Source organism: Dendrobates tinctorius, unplaced genomic scaffold, assembly GCF_039654945.1.
Source record: "Dendrobates tinctorius isolate UK_male_01 unplaced genomic scaffold, ASM3965494v1 ptg000070l, whole genome shotgun sequence".
In the NCBI taxonomy this organism is placed as follows: Eukaryota; Metazoa; Chordata; class Amphibia; order Anura; family Dendrobatidae; genus Dendrobates; species Dendrobates tinctorius.
In genome coordinates this window covers 99749438-99769144 of record NW_027361738.1, presented here as the reverse complement: position 1 = coordinate 99769144, position 19707 = coordinate 99749438, and the positions used below count along the sequence as shown (strand labels likewise).

Here is a 19707-nt window from a genome sequence, read left to right as displayed (position 1 = left end):
CCATCACTGCCGTCTCTCCATCATTGCCTTCACCCCATCACTTCCGTCTCTCCATCACTGCCTTCACCCCATCACTCCCTTCTCCCCATCATTGCCTTCACCCCATCACTGCCTTCTCTCCATCATTGCCTTCACCCCATCACTCCCTTCTCCCCATCACTGCCTTCACCCCATCACTGCCGTCTCTCCATCACTGCCTTCACTCCATCACTGCCGTCTCTCCATCATTGCCTTCACCCCATCACTCCCATCTCCCCATCATTGCCTTCACCCCATCACTGACGTCTCTCTATCATTGCCTTCACCCCATCACTGCCGTCTCTCCATCATTGCCTTCACCCCATCACTTCCGTCTCTCCATCACTGCCTTCACCCCATCACTCCCTTCTCCCCATCATTGCCTTCACCCCATCACTGCCTTCTCTCCATCATTGCCTTCACCCCATCACTCCCTTCTCCCCATCACTGCCTTCACCCCATCACTGCCGTCTCTCCATCACTGCCTTCACTCCATCACTGCCGTCTCTCCATCATTGCCTTCACCCCATCACTCCCATCTCCCCATCATTGCCTTCACCCCATCACTGACGTCTCTCCATCACTCCCATCAATGCCTTCTCTCCATCACCCCCATCATGGCCTTCTCCCATCACCCCAGGCATCATGGCCTTCTCTCCCCATCACGGTCTTCTCCTCATGTCCCCATCTCCTCCAGGGCCAGGCTCCACCTACACAAACACAGACAAACACACACACACAGACATACATGTACACACACAGACATACATGTACACACACACATTATATATACACACACACCACCTCTCTCCTCTCACCTGTCCGCAGCATCGCCCGCGCTTCCTTGCTCTGACACAGCAGCGGCGCGCTCCTCTCTGTGTCAGTCAGAGACAGGAAGCGCGGGCGGCGGGCAGGAAGTTGGACGCAGTGGACGGGTCCTTGCAGCTCCGCTCCTGCTATTCCCTCTTGCAGGCAGCGGAGCTGCTTGGATCGCTCCCTGGCCGCCGCTACACGAGGGCAGTCTAAGAATTGCTGCGCACCGCCCCAGCCCCCGCTACGCCACTGACCGCCCCTGGCTCCCCTTTTGTCCGCGGACCGGCAAGGGCACTGCAGCGGCCCGGTGCTGGGCCGCGGACCGGCGGTTGGGGACCCCTGCTCTAGAGTGCCACTATTAGTGATAATACTCCTTTATAGTGCTTTGATTAGTAATAATACTCCCCCTAGAGTGCCTCTATTAGTAATAATACTTCCCTATAGTGCCCCTATTAGTAGCAGTACTCCCCTAGAGTGCCCTTATTAGTAATAATACTCTAGATATATAAATTACTATTGCTCTCAGAGACACTAATTGTATGGGGTTAATGCCTAGAGGATTTTTATGAAAGTGGCTCTGTTCAATACGCACTACCAAAATATGCCACCAAAAGTACAAAAACCTGATAAAAAAGGGATTATGGCAAATTCATATTGTTCTCAGAGACACTAATTATATAGGGTTAGTACCTAGGTATTTTCATGGAAGTGACTCTATTAAATACGCACTATTAAAATATGCCACCAAAAATACAAAAACCTGATAAAAAAAGGGAATATGGCAAATTCATATAAATACAGTTAAAATACCAGTGTGCTAATTTAAAATATATCTCTAACCTCCTCGTTTGGCCTTTTGAAGCTTACTAATTCTCCAACGCATGAAGACAGAAACTCCCTCGACTTGGTCTTCTCTTGGCTTTGTGCAGTGGATTATTTTGCAAACTCCCCTCTCCCGCTATCTGACCACAATCTTCTTTCATTCTCTATCAAGAACTGCCAGGCTGCCCAGGTCACCCCCACTGTCCATATTTATAGAAACATACAGGCCATTAACACCCAGAAACTTATGAAGAACGTGCAGTCTTCATTGGCCCCTATCTCCTCCCTCTCATGTCCTGATTCTGCATTGAAGCATTACAATGAAACACTTCAAAGTGCCCTGGATGAATTTGCACCTCCTATACATAGAACACCACAACACAGACGGCGACAACCCTGGCCCACCCTGCAAACACATTTCCTGCAGCAGGTGCGTCGAACGTCTGTGGAGAAAATCCAACCTACCCGAAGATTTCATCCAATATAAGTTTATGCTTAGAACATACAACACTGCCCTTCACCTCTCAAAACAAACCTATTTCAACACCCTGATCACCTAACTGTCCAATAACCCAAAACGTCTCTTTGACACTTTTCATTCTCCACTCAACCCAAGAGTACAGGCCCCAACCACAGAGCTTCGAGCTGACGATCTGGCCAATTACTTCAAAGAAAAAATTGACCAGATCCGACAGGAAATTATCTCCCAATCACCTCATACCATGCACTGTCCTCCCTCCCCCACTGCATCTAGCTCACTCTCTGATTTTGAACCAGTCACAGAAGAAGAAGTAAGCAGGCTCCTTGCATCTTCTCGCCCAACCACTTGCACCAGTGACCCATTTCCGTCCCATCTACTCCAGCCCCTTCCCCTGCTGTCACCCCTCACCTAACTAAAATATTTAACCTCTCTCTCTTCTGGTATCTTTCCCTTCCCATTTAAGCATGCCGTCATACATCCGCTACTTAAAAAACCATCCGTTGACCAAAACTGTGCCGCTAACTATAGACCTGTCTCTAATCTTCCCTTCATCTCTAAACTCCTGGAACCAGGGCTGTGAAGCCGGTAAGCCAAACCTGCGACTCCGACTCCTCAATTTCCCTTACACCGACTCCCACACATATTGCTTATATTTAAGTGAAAAATTTATTGTAGTACAATGTGAACATCAGACATTTAATCATTTTTATGATCCAATAATCAAGATATTTAGATAGAACAGAATATATATTTATTGGAATACAACTTTAGAACACAAAAAACTGTAATAAATTGTAAATATGTAATACACTATGTAATATCGATTACATATATACAGTACAGACCAAAAGTTTGGACACACTTTCTCATTCAAAGAGTTTTCTTTATTTTCATGACTATGAAAATTGTAGATTCATTCTGAAGGCATCAAAACTATGAATTAGCACATGTGGAATTATATAATTAACAAAAGTGTGAAACACCTGAAAATATGTCTTATATTCTAGGTTCTTCAAAGAAGCCACCTTTTGCTTTGATTACTGCTTTGCACACTCTTGGCATTCTCTTGATGAGCTTCAAGAGGTAATCTCCGGAAATGGTCTTCCAACAGTCTTGAAGGAGTTCTCAGTGATGCTTAGCACTTGTTGGCCCTTTTGCCTTCACTCTGCGGTCCAGCTCACCCCAAACCATCTCGATAGGGTTCAGGTCTGGTGACTGTGGAGGCCAGGTCATCTGGCGTAGCACCCCATCACTCTCCTTCTTGGTCAAATAGCCCTTACACAGCCTGGAGGTGTGTTTGGGGTCATTGTCCTGGTGAAAAATAAATGATGGTCCAACTAAACGCAAACCGGATGGAATAGCATGCCCCTGCAAGATGCTGTGGTAGCCATGCTGGTTCAGTATGCCTTCAATTTTGAATAAATCCCCAACAGTGTCACCAGCAAAGCACCCCCACACCATCACACCTCCTCCTCCATGCTTCACGGTGGGAACCAGGCATGTAGAGTCCATCCGTTCACCTTTTCTGCGTCGCACAAAGACACGGTGGTTGGAACCAAAGATCTCAAATTTGGACTCATCAGACCAAAGCACAGATTTCCACTGGTCTAATGTCCATTCCTTGTGTTCTCTAGCCCAAACAAGTCTCTCCTGCTTGTTGCCTGTCCTTAGCAGTGGTTTCCTAGGAACTATTTTACCATGAAGGCCTGCTGCACAAAGTCTCCTCATAACAGTTGTTGTAGAGATGTGTCTGCTGCTAGAACTCTTTGCATTGACCTGGTCTCTAATCTGAGCTGTTAACCTGCAATTTCTGAGGCTGGTGACTCGGATGAACTTATCCTCCGCAGCAGAGGTGACTTGGTCTTCCTTTCTTGGGCCGGTCCTCATGTGAGCCAGTTTCTTTGTAGCGCTTGATGGTTTTTGCCACTTCGGGACACATTCAAAGTTTTCCCAATTTTTCGTACTGACTGACTTTTATTTCTTAAAGTAATGATAGCCACTCATTTTTCTTTACTTAGCTGCTTTTGTCTTGCCATAATACAAATTCTAACAGTCTATTCAGTAGGACTATCAGCTGTGTATCCACCAGACATCTGCACAACACAACTGATGGTTCCAACCCCACTTATAAGGCAAGAAATCCCACTTATTAAACCTGACAGGGCACACCTGTGCAGTGAAAACCATTTCCGGTGACTACCTCCAGAAGCTCATCAAGAGAATGCCAAGAGTGTGCAAAGCAATGAGGTGTGTCCAAACTTTTGGTCTGTACTGTGTGTGTATATATATATATATATATATATATATATATATATATGCGATAGCATCACACCTCTTGCCATGTTAACCCTCAACACACACACTCCTCAACACACACTCCTCACCTTTCACCATCTCCACTCACTCTTTCACTCCACATACGACCCCTTCTCTCACGCCATCTCTCATACTCACGCCGTCATCGCCGCTGCTCCACGATCCCCGACATCTTCCGCCGGCGCCATCCTGGATCCAGACGTTGTCCACGCCGGCGACATGTTCTTGCGACGACGCTATCTTGAGTATCGTGAAATCCCGCGATGGTCAAGATGGCGTCGCCGGAAGAACATGTCGCCGGCGTGGACGACGTCGGGATCCAAAATGGCGTCGACGAAATCTCGCGAGTTTTCGCTGACGCCATTTTGGATCCCGACGTCGTCCTCGCCGGCGACATGTTCTTGCGGCGACGCCATCTTGACTATCGCGGGATTTCGTCGATCCAAAATGGCGTCGCCGCAAGAACATGTCGCCGGCGTGGAGGACGTCTGGATCCAGGATGGCGCCGGCGGAAGATGATGTCGGGGATCGTGGATCAGCGGCGATGACGGCGTGAGTATGAGAGACGGAGTGAGAGAAAGGGTCGTATGTGGAGTGAAAGAGTGAGTGGACGTGAGTGGAGATGGTGAAAGGTGAGTGGAGTGTGTGTGTGTTGAGGGTTAACATGGAAAGAGGTGTGCGGTGACGTCACCGGTTACAACTGGACGGAAGTTGTTACAACCGGAAGTTGCTTAGGGCATTTATTATTATAGATAACACTATGACTTATCTCAGCTAAGACAAAGCCTAGATCCTCAGGCTACATTCACACCATGGACGTAGCCAGGATCAAACCTGGAGGGGGGCAGAACCTCATACTGCACACTTCAGCTGCTGCAGAACCTGATACTGCACACCCCTACACTTGAAAATAAAGCCTGCACCTTAAGAAGATGTGGTGAATGCAGTCTATTTATTCCAACTATCAATTGATGTTGATGTGTTACTGAAGATGAGCAATACCTGTCCTGGGCGTCCTTTTGGGCAGCTATGAGGTGTACCTGACTGGTGCTAAAAAAAGGAGTGTTAGTCTGTGTACTACCCGGTTTTCATTCTTTTTGGTACAGATAAGATATGGACAGACAGATATGGATAAATGGATAGATAGAGCAGATTTCTAATCTGCTTTTGCTATTGAAAACATTAGCTATGAGCTCAAAAACCTTTCAGGTGATGCAGTTTTTTAAAAAGCTGATCGGCTTTTGCAGCTGAAAAAACGTATCCTCAAAAAACGCAGCAAGAACGCTGTGTGTGAATGTAGCCTTAGATCAGGAATATAACAGCCATTTATAGGACATTTCATAACTTTCCCAAATTCCTATGAAAAAATATTCAGCACATTCTGCGTTGAATTACTGTACCCAATTTATTATATATTTTAGGAGTCGGAGTCGGTCCATTTTATACCGACTCCACCAAAATGAGCACCGACTCCACGACTCCGACTCCACAGCCCTGCCTGGAACGCCTGGTCCATTCCCGTCTTATCCGTTATCTCTCTGATAACTCGCTTCTCGACCCTCTCCAATCCGGTTTCCGCTCTTTACACTCTTCTGAAACTGCCCTCACTAAAGTCTCTAATGATCTACTAACAGCTAAATCAAATGGTCATTACTCCATGCTAATTCTCTTGGATCTCTCTGCAGCATTCGACACTGTGGATCATCAGCTCCTCCTCACTATGCTCCTTTCCATTGGCCTCAAGGACACCGTTCTCTCCTGGTTCTCCTCCTATCTCTCTGACCACTCCTTTAGTGTATCTTTTGCTGGCTCCTCCTCCTCTCATCTTCCCCTTAGGCTGTGTGCACACGTTGCGGATTCCGCTGCGGATTTTTCCACGCGGAAACGCAGGTAAAACCGCAGGTAAAGTGACCTGCGGTTTTCCTGCGGCTTGGTCTGCGGTTTTGCCCTGCGGTTTCACACCTCTACTATGTTAAAGGTGTGAAACCGCTGCGGAAACCACACAAACAATTGACATGCTGCGGTTTTTAAACCGCAGCAAAACCGCGCGGAAAAAAACGCACCGTCAGCACAGCGTTTTTGAAACCCCATAGGGTTTCATTGTACTGTACTTGGTCAGCGGAACTGCTGCGTTTCCGCAGGGGCAAAACCGCTGCGGAAACGCAGCAGAATCCGCACCGTGTGCACACAGCCTTAGGCTATGTGCACACGCTGCGGTTTTTGCTGCGGTTCCGCTGCGGTGTTGGCCCTGCGGAACCGCAGCAGTTCCGCAGACATGGTTCTTTACCATGTTAGCCTATGGGTTTTCAAAACCGCAGTGCTCACGCTGCGTTTTTTTCCGCGCGGTTTTGCTGCGGTTTTTTTTCTGCAGCATGTCAATTGTTTCTGCGGATTCTGCTGCGGTTTCACACCTTTAACATAGTAGAGGTGTGAAACCGCAGGCCAAAACCGCAGGCCAAAACACAGCAAAACCGCAGGTCACTTTACCTGCGGTTTTACCTGCGTTTCCGCGCGGAAAAAACCGCAGCGGAATCCGCAGCGTGTGCACATAGCCTTACTGTTGGGGTTCCACAAGGATCAGTCCTAGGACCCCTCCTCTTCTCTTTGTACACTGCCCCTATTGGTCAAACAATCAGTAGATTTGGTTTCCAGCACCATCTCTATGCTGATGACACCCAATTATACGCTTCTTCTCCTGACATCACGCCTGCCTTTCTAGAAAACACCAGCGATTGTCTAAACGCTGTGTCTAACATCATGTCCTCACTATATCTGAAACTGAACCTGTCAAAGACTGAACTCCTTGTGTTTCCTCCCGCTACTAATGTACCTATACCCGACATTGCCATTTCCGTGTGTGGTTCTACTATTACTCCCCAGCAACATGCCCGCTGTCTTGGGGTCATGCTTGACTCCGAGCTTTCCTTCGCCCCCCACATTCGATCACTGGCTCGCTCTTGTTATCTGCACCTCAAAAACATTTCTAGAATTCGACCTTTTCTTACTTTTGACTCTGCAAAAACTCTGACTGTTTCTCTTATTCATTCTCGTCTCGACTATAGTAACTCTCTTCTAATCGGTTTCCCTCTTACCAAACTCTGCCCCCTCCAATCTGTCTTGAATGCTGCTGCCAGGATCTTATTCCTCGCCAATCGTTACACCAATGCCTCTACCTTGTGCCAGTCATTACACTGGCTACCCATCCACTCCAGAGTCCAGTACAAACTTATTACCCTCACCCACAAAGCTCTTCATGGCTCAGCACCACCCTACATCTCCTCCCTTGTTTCAGTATGCCATCCTACCCGCGCCCTGCATTCTGCTGATGACCTGAGGTTTGCATCCTCAATTATCAGAACCTCCCATTCCCGTCTCCAAGACTTTACACGTTCTGCGCCAATTATTTGGAATGCACTTCCCAGGTCAATACGATTAGTCCCCAATCCCCACAATTTTAAGCGTGCCCTGAAAATGCATTTATTCAGACTGGCCTATCGCCTCAAAACATTAACCTAATCTATCCCTGTGTGGCACAGCCAAAAGTTTTACCATAACCAGGTTTCCCGCATCATGTTCCCACATGCTTTATGCATCCATTAACCCTCTGCGTCTGTACTGTTACTTAACATTATGGCTGGTCTATACAATCAGGGCAACAGTTACCACCCACCTTTCGCGTCTCCCTTTTTTTCCTCATAGACTGTAAGCTTGCGAGCAGGGCCCTCATTCCTCTTGGTATCTGTTATGATCTATGTGATTATTGTTATGCTGTAATGTCTATTGTCTGTACAAGTCCCCTCTGAAATGTAAAGTGCTGCGGAATATGTCGGCGCTATAGAAATAAAATTTATTATTATTATTACAAGGAAATAATTACCTCATACAGTATATAAGATATGAATACAAAAAGAAATGGAGTACTAGATACACCAAAAAGGATTAAAATCAAAATTCTTTATTAGTCTCATATGTATGAAATACCAAAACAACAAGATAAAAAAGAGAAAGGATTGGGACCGAAAGGTACACAGTCCCAATCAAATAAATAATCAGTATAAATAATATAGCATAGCAAAAAATTATCGAAAAAATAGGGGTGCGGTGAAACGCACGTCTGGGCCTCTCTGCGTCCCTCCACCCTCAATACACGGCAATCATGTCTCAAGGTAATTTACAGCTTGTTAGCCGGCTGCTTGATGTGCTTTTTTGATTTATATGCACTTATATGCATGTGCTGCTCCGGGATATTATATTTAGAAATGACATGGAGTTCATCAGCCGTTTTTTCCTGTGTGCCATATTGATTCTATCACATATGCACTTTACACTTATATGTTATTGTTCTGTGGCTACTACCCTCATATTTGATATAGACTATAGCCGATAACTATTTTTGTATTGCGGGTGGGGTGACGTTTGTTTCTTTTGTATTGCAATTTTCTATCTGCTATACGTAATTGTTTGGCTGATATCTCTATTCCCATCGCTGAATACCCTGTCTATTATGTATTTTGTGCTTTAATAAAATTTATATACTTTTCTAAAAAAACCCTATTTTTTCGATAATTTTTTTGTTATGCTATTTTATTTATACTGATTATTTATTTGATTGGGACTGTGTACCTTTCGGTCCCAATCCTTTCTCTTTTTTGGTTGTTATGGCTGGCCTAGGGGTTGGTTTGTCCCGTTCGGCCACGGTGACATTTTTGTAGGTTGAGAAACAATTAAGATTGAGGCACAAAAAGTTAATCATATTAGCATAGTAGCAATAGTGACCACACACAAGGGTCCCAGAGATCAAAACATCTTACCCATGGATGCTCCCCGACGAAGCCTACGCGAAACTCGCGTAGGGGCTTGCTGTGTGGCATGCAGAGTATCCATGGGTAAGATGTTTTGAACTCTGGGACCCTTGTGTGTGGTCACTATTGCTACTATGCTAATATGATTGACTTTTTGTGCCTCAATTTTTAACTACACGGGTAACCGGTTTTCTCGTTATGTATGATTGTATATATAATAATTTTAAGCACTGTCACTTTATTAAAAGCTGCATCTTTACTATTATTATTCCAGTTGGGTTGCTCTGCATTGCTGCACGTTTTCTGCTGCACCCTAACCTTGTACAAATTACCCTATAATGGCATGAAATTGTCTTAATTGTTGTTTTGGTATCTCATACATATGAGACTAATAAAGCTTTTTGATTTTAATCATTTTTCGTGGATCTAGTACTCCATTTCTCTTTTTGTATTCAGTGTTATGGGGAGTAATTCCATGGCTAGTGGGCTAGTGCATGTGGTGGTTTGGGTACTATGGCCTGAGGCTACCTTTTAATATGTGTACAGTTCCAAAGACCTTGTTTGCTAGCATATAAGATATGGATATCAGCCACCATTCTGGTATCCAGGCAAAAGGTAATCCCAGAACGGTGGCTGCTACCCGCCGGAGGAATCATAGAATCATAGAATCATAGAATCGTAGAGTTGGAAGAGACCTCCTGGGCCATCTGGTCCAACCCCCTGCTCAAAGCAGGATTCGCTAAATCATCCCAGTCAGATGTCTGTCCAGCCTCTGTTTGAAGACTTCCATTGAAGGAGAACTCATGACTTCTCGTGGCAGCCTGTTCCACTCATTGATCACTCTAACTGTCAAAAAGTTTTTTCTAATATCTAATCTGTGTCTCCTCCCATTCAGTTTCATCCCATTGCTTCTAGTCTTTCCTTGTGCAAATGAGAATAAAGTTGATCCTTCTACAATGTGACAGCCCTTTAGATATTTGTAGACAGCTATTAAGTCTCCTCTCAGTCTTCTCTTTTGCAAACTAAACATTCCCAAATCCTGCAACCTTTCCTCATAAGACAGGGTTTGCAGACCGGTCACCATTCTGGTCGCTCTTTTCTGAACTTGCTCCAGTTTGTTGATGTCTTTTTTAAAATGTGGTGCCCAAAACTGGACACAATATTCCAGATGAGGTCTGACCAAAGAGGAGTAGAGGGAAATAATGACTTCACGTGATCTAGACTGTATGCTTCTGTTAATACATCCTAGAATTGCATTTGCCTTTTTTGCTGCTGCATCACACTGTTGACTCATATTCAGTCTGTGATCTATTAGTATACCCAAGTCTTTTTCACATGTGCTGTCACTTAGCCCTATTCCTCCCATTCTATATATGCTTTTTTCATTTTTATTGCCCAGATGTAGTACTTTGCATTTCTCCCTGTTAAAAACCATTCTGTTAGTTGCTGCCCACTTCTCCAGTTTATTTAAATCTTTTTGAATCCTCTCTCTCTCTTCTCTAGTATTAGCTATCCCTCCTAGCTTTGTGTCATCAGTAAATTTAATCAGTTTACCCTCAATTCCTTCATCTAAATCGTTGATAAAGATGTTGAACAATACAGGGCCCAGGACAGAGCCCTGTGGTACCCCACTTGAGACATTCTTCCAACTGGATGTGCAGCCATTTACGACCACTCTTTGGGTCCGATCACTAAGCCAGTTATGAATCCACCTAACAGTTGCCTTGTCCATTCCATACTTAGTCATTTTTTCAATAAGGATTGTATGAGAGACTTTGTCAAATGCTTTGCTGAAGTCAAGATATACTATATCTACAGCATTTCCTTGATCCACCCAATCAGTGATACCGTCATAGAAGGAAATTAAGTTAGTCTGACATGACTTATTAGTTACAAACCCATGCTGACTCTGTTTGATCACTTCATTCTTATCCAGGTATTGACATACATGTTGTTTAATAATTTGTTCAAAGATCTTTCCTGGTATAGAAGTCAGACTCACCGGCCTATAGTTGCCTGGGTCCACCTTCTTCCCCTTTTTGAAGATAGGAACAACATTTGCTCTTCTCCAGTCTTCTGGCACTTCTCCTGTTCTCCAAGAATTTTCAAAGATTATGGAGAGGGGTTCAAAAATTTCTTCTGCTATCTCCTTCAGTACTCTGGGGTGTAATTCATCTGGACCTGGAGACTTGAATTCATTTAGGTTAGCTAAGTGTTTCCTCACTATCTTTCTGTTTATAGATATCCTGGATTCTTCTATTCCCTTAATAGGACAGTGAATAACAGTTGGTGTTACATTTCCTTTCTGAGAGAAAACAGATGCAAAATAGGAATTTAAAAGTTCAGCCTTCTCAACATCCTGTCTTACCATTTCATCATTTTCATCCTGTAAAAATCCTATAGCATCTTTGACTTTTCTTTTACTTTTGACATATCCCCAAAATCCTTTATTATTGCTTTTGACATCTCTTGCAAGCCTCAATTCATTTTCAGCTTTAGCTAATCTGATTTGTGCCCTGCAGGTTCTGCAGACAGCATTATATTCTTCTTTAGATATGCCTCCCTCTTTCCATTTTATAAACATTTTTTTCTTCCTTTTTAGCATGTGCTTAAGTTCTGTGTTCACCCATCCTGGTTTCCTTAAATGCTTCCTATTCTTCCCTCTTTTCGGAATTGTTAACAACTGTGCTTTGAGAATTTCATTTTTCAAGATTTCCCATCCTTCCTGGACATTTTTGTCTTTAAGGATATCCAGCCATTGGATCCCTCCAATTATCTTTCTGAATCCCTTAAAATCTGCCTTTCTGAAATCTAACCTTGACGTCTGAGTCTTCACAGGTCTTCCGCCTCTAGTTATCCAAAATTCTAAAATAGCATGGTCGCTACCTCCTAGGGTTCCAGCCACTTTTACCTCCTCAACCATTTCCTCCCTGTTTATAAGGATTAGATCCAAGGTAGCAGTTCCCCTTGTTTTCTCCCCTACCTTTTGGAAGATAAAGTTGTCAGCAAGAGAGGATAAGAATTTCCTTGACCTGTTAGTTTTGCCTGAGAGAGATTCCCAACAAATGTCTGGATAGTTGAAATCTCCCATAACAACTATGTCATATTTTTTGGAGAACTTGGCCATTTGATGCATAAAGAGTTCATCCATATCTTCAGCTTGCACAGGCGGCCTGTAGTAAATGCCTACAATGGTGTCCTTTCCATTGTTCTGTCCTTGTATTCTTACCCAAACAGTTTCCACAGAACTCCCAGTCTCTGAAGCTTCAATCTCTGTGCAGATATACGCGTTTCTAACATACAATGCAACACCCCCTCCTCGTTTATCAAGTCTGTTTCTTGCAAATAAGTTGTATCCTTCTAGTCTTGTATTCCAATCATGTGTATTGTCCCACCAAGTTTCAGTGATTCCAATGACATCATATTTCTTTTCCTGTGTTAGTAGTTCCAATTCTCCTTGTTTGTTGCCCATGCTTTGTGCATTAGTATAGAAACATTTTATTTTGTGATTGGTTTCTCTTTCTCCAATATTTTTATTTATTAGATTCTTTCGTCTTTGTTCTTCCTTTCCACTTCTAATAGCAGAGTTCTCAATAGCATTTGTCAGGTGTATGGCTTTTTCTGGTCTTTTGCTTCCCTTCCCATGTTGTTCTAGTTTAAAGCTCTCCTTACAAGTGTAGCAAGGCGACTTCCAAATACATGCTTTCCAGTCTTCGTAAGGTGCACCCCATCTCTAGCAAGTAGTCCATCGTATAAGTAGTTCACTCCGTGATCCAGAAATCCAAATCGTTGCTGACGGCACCATCGACGTAGCCAGTTGTTCACCTGCAGAATCTTATTCCACCTCCTTGTTCCATGGCCATCCACTGGGAGGATGGAAGAGAAGACCACCTGCGCTCCCAGTTCTTTCACTTCCTTGCCTAAGTCTTCAAAGTCTCTGCAGATGGTTTCCAGGAGCTTCGTTTGAAAGGTAATCACGGACCACACTCACCTGGACTTTGTTATAATAAGCTGGACTATCGCTTCTCATCGCTCAAGTGAACGTGGGACAGTAACGCTTTGAATTACCGCTTCCTCTTTGCCTCTCCCTCTTCCTGGGATACCATGAACGGCTTCATATTTTATATATGAGGTAATTATTTCCTTGTAATTTAAATTAGCACACTGGTATTTTAACTGCATTTATATGAATTTGCCATAATCCCTTTTTTATCAGGTTTTTGTATTTTTGGTGGCATACAGTATTTTAATAGTGAGTATTGAATAGAGTCACTTCCATGAAAATACTCTAGGTACTAACCCTATATAATTAGTGTCTCTGAGCGCAATATGAATTTGCCATAATCCCTTTTTTATCAGGTTTTTGTACTTTTGATGGGATATTTTGGTAGTGCGTATTGAATAGAGCCACTTTCATAAAAATCCTTTAGGCATTAACCCCATACAATTAGTGTCTCTGAGCGCAATAGTAATTTATATATCTAGAATTCAATTTTGACATTTGTGGTGACCATTGTCTCTTACTTATGCTGCTAGAGTCTCTATAATTAAGCGCCACTATATTATTTTATATATAGTAATAATTCTCCTCTTGAGTGCTCCTATTTGTAATATAACTCCTTCAGAGTGCCACTATTAGTAATAATACTCTCTAGTGCCACTATTAATAATAGTACTCCACTAGAGTACCCCTATTTGTAATATTACTCCTGTAGAGAGCCCTTTTTAGTAATAATACTCCCCTAGAGTGTCATTATTTGTAATACCAGTCCCCTAGAGTTCCCCTATTAGTAATAAAACTCCTCTAGAGTGCCCTTATTAGTAGTAATAATCTTTTAGGGTGCCTTTCTTAGTAAAACTCCCATAGAGTGCCCCTATTAGTAATAATACTTTTTTAGTGTGCCACTATTGGTGATAAAACACCTTTAGAATGCCTCGATTAGTAACAATACTCGCCTAGTGTGCAATAATTAGTAATAATACTCGTCTAGAGTGCCTCTATCTGTAATTATACTTCCCTATAGTTCCCTTATTAGTAATAATAAGCCTATAGAGTACCCTTATTTGTAATAGTACTCAATTGAAATGCCCTTATAAGTAATACTACTCCTCTAGAGTGCCACTATTAATAGTAATACTCCTCTAGAGTGCCCATATTAGTAGTACTACTCCTCAAGAGTGCCCATATTTGTAATAAAACTCCTCGAGTGCCCATATTAGTAGTAATACTACTCTAGAGTGCCCATATTAGTAATAATACTCCACTAGAGTGTCCCCATGAGTAATATTCCCTTCCATATGTAATAGTATTTATGTCCCATGTCAGTGCCCTCATTAGTAATACCGCCCCCTCCCATAGTAATGTTTTTACACAGTGCCCCATTACTATTACTGCTGCCCCAATGTACAGTCGTGGCCAAAAGTTTTGAGACTGACAGATTTTGGTTTTCACTTTTTGTCTCTTCAGCGTTTTCGCTCTCTTAGTCGGATGTTTATATGGTTACGGACGTATAATTATAAATATCTCATAATTTGCACCTTTATTGACAAATCCATGAAGTCTCTGTGATTCCTCAATATTCCCTGCACTGTCCGATATTCTCCTGACTTCTGCCCTTCACCTGGCAACTGGATATTGGCTTCTGGGCAGTTCCTGACTGATGGCCGCCCATTCTTGTCTCATCAAGGATCGGAGTTTATCATAATTTCTGGGTTTTGTCTCTTTTGAGGATTGACCGTAGCTTCTCAATGGGACTGAGATCTGGGGATTTTCCTGGACCTAAAATCTCAATGTTTTGTCATTGAGCCACTTAATTCTCTCTTTTGCTTTGTGACGTGATCTCCATCGTGCTGGAAAAAGCATCATCAACACATTGTCCTGGATGATGGGAGAAGTTGTGTTTGTAGGAGAATTACATCAAATTATTTATTCATATCTGTGTTCTGAGGTGTAGGTGATTGAGCCTCTCCATAGAAGTGAAGCCCACCCACATTGTGAATGAGCCCCTCGATGGATGAGAAGCCCCCACACATTGTGAGTGCGCCCCTCCATGGATGAGAAGCCCCCACTCATGAATGGTCTCAGGAGGATTTACTGCGGTCAGACACAGGACTCATGGCAGCGTCACCTTCTCTTCTCCGGATAATCATTCTTACAGGTGGCCCAAACAGTGTTAGGGGGCTTCATCAGAGACCATAACTTTACCCCAGTCCTCTGCAAACCCATCTTTGTACTTCATGCAGAATGTCAGTCTGTCCTGGATGTTTTTCTTGGAGAGAAGTATCATTTTTGCTGCCATTCCTAACAACAAGCAACCTCCCAAAAGCTTCTGCCTCACTGCTGATGCACTGACATCTGCCTGCTGCCATTCCTAAGCAAGCTCTGCACTTGTGTTGAACCAATCCTGTAGCTGCATCCTCTTTAGGAGATGGTCCTGACACTAAATGGACTTTCTGGGGCACTTATTATTATTATTATTATTATTATTTATTTATATAGCACCATTGATGCCATGGTGCTGTACATAAGAAGGGGTTACATACAAATTACAGATATCACTTACAGTAAACAAACTTACAATGACAGACTGATACAGAGGAGAGAGGACCCTGCCCTTTCGGGCTTACAAGCTACAGGATGGTGGGGAAGGAGACAGTAGGTTGATGGGTTGCAGCAGTTCCGGTGTTGGTTGAGGTGATATCTCCGGTAGTGGTGAGGAGGCAGGGGGGTCATTGCAGGCTGTAGTGTTAAGATTGGGTCACCGAGGAGGAGAGCAAGACCAAGCTAAGCCACAGAAAACCAGAGAGGTTGGTAACTAAGCGGATTGCGGACCCCTGATCCTATCCACACAACTAGCAGTAGCTGTGGAGCGTACCTACGATGATCCTAGACGCCTCGACACAGCCAGAGAGCTAAATAAGCCTAAAGCAAGAAAGGGGAAATCTAAACTGCCCCAGAGCAGACCCCAAAGGAATAGATAGCCCCCCAACATACATTGTCGGTGAGACAAGATGAAAACACAAACGCAGGTAGGAAAATAGACTGAGCAAACGATGGGGCCCACACTAACTAGACAGGACAGGAAAGGAAAGACACTGTCTGCAATCACGCAAAAAATGTCCAACACGTCTGATAGAAAAATACTGAAGTCGCACGACTTCGCCCACTGTATCAGCACTCTGGTATATTCTGAAAGCAGAGCAAAAAGAGGCCAATCTAATAAGGGACAAAAACAAACTGGCACAAGCAGTAACATATGGATGGAGATTCAGCATAGCCCCAGCCAGAGCTCGCTGACGACACAAAACTGAAATAGACAAAACCAGATCAAATGTGAACAATAGCAAAAGAACACTTAGCTGAGCATGCAGGGACTGAGCTGGAAACTAAGACCTCAAAATCACCAGCAGGGATAGTGGGAGTCGGCTGTCTTAAATCCAATCAGAAACTCCAGATTTCCAATTGTCCTCATTATCAGGTGGCAAGCCTCTGTTAATCAGATCAGCTCCATTACCTCCAGTAACCACCAGAGGGAGCTCAGAAAGAGAACTTGCGACCCCTCTGTCAATATAACCAGCTCCACTACCTTCACTAGTAACCAAAGGTAGGCCAGAAAGCAAATTCACAAAACTAGGCTTTCTTGAAGAGGTGGGTTTCCATGTTTTGTCTGAAGGATCCGAATGTGGTTGATAGTCGGACATGTTGGGGCAAAGAATTCCAGAGGATGGGGGCTATTTGAGAGAAGTCTTGGAGGCGGTTGGGTGAGGAGCGAATAAGTGTGGAGGAGAGAAGGCGGTCTTGTGATGACTGGAGATTACGTGAGGGAAGGTATCGGGAGATTAGTTCAGAGACATATGGGGGAGACAGGTTACAGATGGCCTTGTAGGTCAGCATTAGTAATTTGAACTGGATACGCTGAGGGAATGGAAGCCAGTGAAGAGATTTGCAGAGGGGAGAAGCGGAGGAACAGCGAGGAGAGAGATGAATTAGTCGGGCAGCAGAGTTAAGGATGGACTGGAGAGGTGCGAGGGTGTTAGCAGGGAGACCACAGAAAAGGATGTTGCAGTAGTCGAGGCGGGAGATCATGAGGGCGTGCACAAGCAATTTAGTAGATTGAGGGTTGAGGAAGGGACGGATTCTGGAAATATTTTTGAGCTGGAGGCGACAGGAGGTAGAAAGAGCTTGGATGTGCGGTTTGAAGGACAGGGCAGAGTCAAGGGTCACTCCAAGGCAGCGGAGTTCCGGTACTTTGGTGTTAGGGCTGGCGGAACGCACCAAATTATAAAATAATAGCAGGTGCGTTCGCAGCCCGGGAAGAATTAAGCGGTGTGAAACCAGTCACACGTGGGTTACATCACCCAATGTGAACAGGGGAGAACTCAATGCACAGAACCGCTGAACGTAAATGCCGGAGCCTGTTAAGCTCACAGAGCCCGGCCAAAAGAGCGCACAGTGTACGGCCGCAGAACTCTACCCCAAGGACATGGGGTTAGAGTCCTTCTAGGCCCACTGAACGAGCGGCGTCGCTGCCGCGAACGCCGCTATAGACGCTGGCTATGGAGGACGTGCACTGAGGCGTGCCGAGTCCCTGGTGAGGACTGATGCCTGACTCAACCTCTGTCCTACCTACGCCTAAGCCTGGGCGCTAGCAGGCTAGGCTGCACAACACATGCGTACCAAGGGTAGGGGTTTCTTAATGAGTCATTCACCAGAGACATTCATTCGTGCATACATCACTTACTCCACATAGTCTGTAAATACAGTCTTATCCTAGCGCATGGCCGAGTGGCCATGCGAACCTTTTATAGCCGCGAGCGTCCGGGACCTTCCTGGTTTCTCGGATGGGGCAATCCGAACAGGAGCAGGAACTGAGCACGTGACCTTCGATCTCCAATGGGAGATCACTCCACGGGCATGCTCAGTGGCCTGACATGGGGACTTAGTCCCTGGAGAATCTCGCTGCTGAGCAGCATGCATAGCTCCAAAGTGTCCTGGATTCCGCGGGACAGTCCCGTTTTTGCCCTTTCCACCCGCTGTCCCGCCCGCTATACTATTTGTCCCACACTGCAGGGAGACAAGCCGCACGCCCCTCCCCATACCCGCCCTCCCAGAGACGCACCGCCTGCAATGAACGCTAGGGTGTAGTTCTCTTCTCTGTGCACACAGGACCTGTGATGAGGTCACAGGAGGGGAGGGGTCAGGAGTCACATGTCCTGTGCGCACAGAGAAGAGAACTAACTACACCCTAGCGTTCATTGCAGGCTGTGAGGGGCTGCTGCAGTGATCAGGTGCCTCAGTGTGTGCAGGACTCTGCTGTGCTGGTTGTCATGGTGCTGGATGAGTGAAGTTTATTTGTGGGGTCAGGAGGGGTTTACAGGGAGGATGTAGCAGAGCTGTGTGTGTATGGAGCATAGCAATGTGTGTACGGAGTGGAGCCGTGTATGTACAAGGTGTACATAGCGGAGATGTGTACGGGGTGTACGGATCGGAGCCACGTGTGTATGAGGTGTACGGAGAGGAGCCGCTTGTGTACGAGGTGTGCGGAGCTGTGTGTGTACAGGGTGTACGGAGAGGAGCCGTGTGTGTATGAGGTGTTCGGAGCGGAGCCGCGCGTGTACGAGGTGTATGGAGCGGAGCCGCGCGTGTACGAGGTGTATGGAGCGGAGCCGCGCGTGTACGAGGTGTATGGAGCGGAGCCGCACGTGTATGAGGTGTACGGAGTGGAGACGCACGTGTATGAGGTGTACGGAGCAGAGCCACGCGTGTACGGAGCGGAGCCGCTCGTGTACGAGGTGTACGGACCGGAGCCGTGTGTGTACGAGGTGTACATAGCGGAGCTGTGTGCGGGGTGTTCGGAGCAGAGCAGCGTGTGTACGAGGTGTGCGGAGCCGCGCGTGTACGAGGTGTGCGGAGCCGCGCGTGTACGAGGTGTGCGGAACCGCGCATGTACGAGGTGTACGGAGCGGAGCCGCGCGTGTACGAGGTGTAAGGAGCGGAGCCGCACGTGTACGAGGTGTACGGAGAGGAGCCGCGCGTGTACGAGGTGTACGGACCGGAGCCGTGTTTGTACGAGGTGTACATACTGGAGATGTGTACGGGGCGGAGCTTCGTGTGTACAAGGTGTACGGAGAGAAGCCGCATGTGTACGAGGTGTACAGAGTGGAGCCGCACGTGTACGAGGTGTACGGAGCGGAGCCACGCGTGTGCGAGGTGTACGGAGAGGAGCCGCGAGTGTACGAGGTGTTCGGACCGGAGCCGTGTGTGTACGGAGTGGAGCCATATGTGTACGGGATGAACGGAGCGGAGCCAAGTGTGTACGAAGCATACAAAGCGGGCTTTTCCCACGGACACAGGAGTACACGGCAGAGCCCCGAGGAGCATTTTAAAACTCGCACATGACGTTCCACTTGAAGTGATGTGCTGGAAGCTGACCGGAAATGAGATAATTTAATGAG

At 45.5% G+C, this 19707-nt stretch overlaps 1 protein-coding gene across 2 annotated transcripts in view; it reads left to right on the top strand.

The window, feature by feature from the left end:
- Positions 1–19707, top strand: part of ATG9B (autophagy related 9B) — a 68068-nt gene that overhangs the window by 15563 nt on the left and 32798 nt on the right. Inside the window, exon 1 of one of the 2 annotated variants that reach the window (XM_073582217.1) lies at positions 13244–13384. The exons of the other annotated variant lie outside the window; for it this stretch is intronic. The gene's annotated coding sequence lies outside the window, so the exon portion shown is untranslated. Of the gene's footprint in view, positions 1–13243; positions 13385–19707 lie in introns of those variants that run through there. 2 annotated transcript variants of the gene reach the window in all.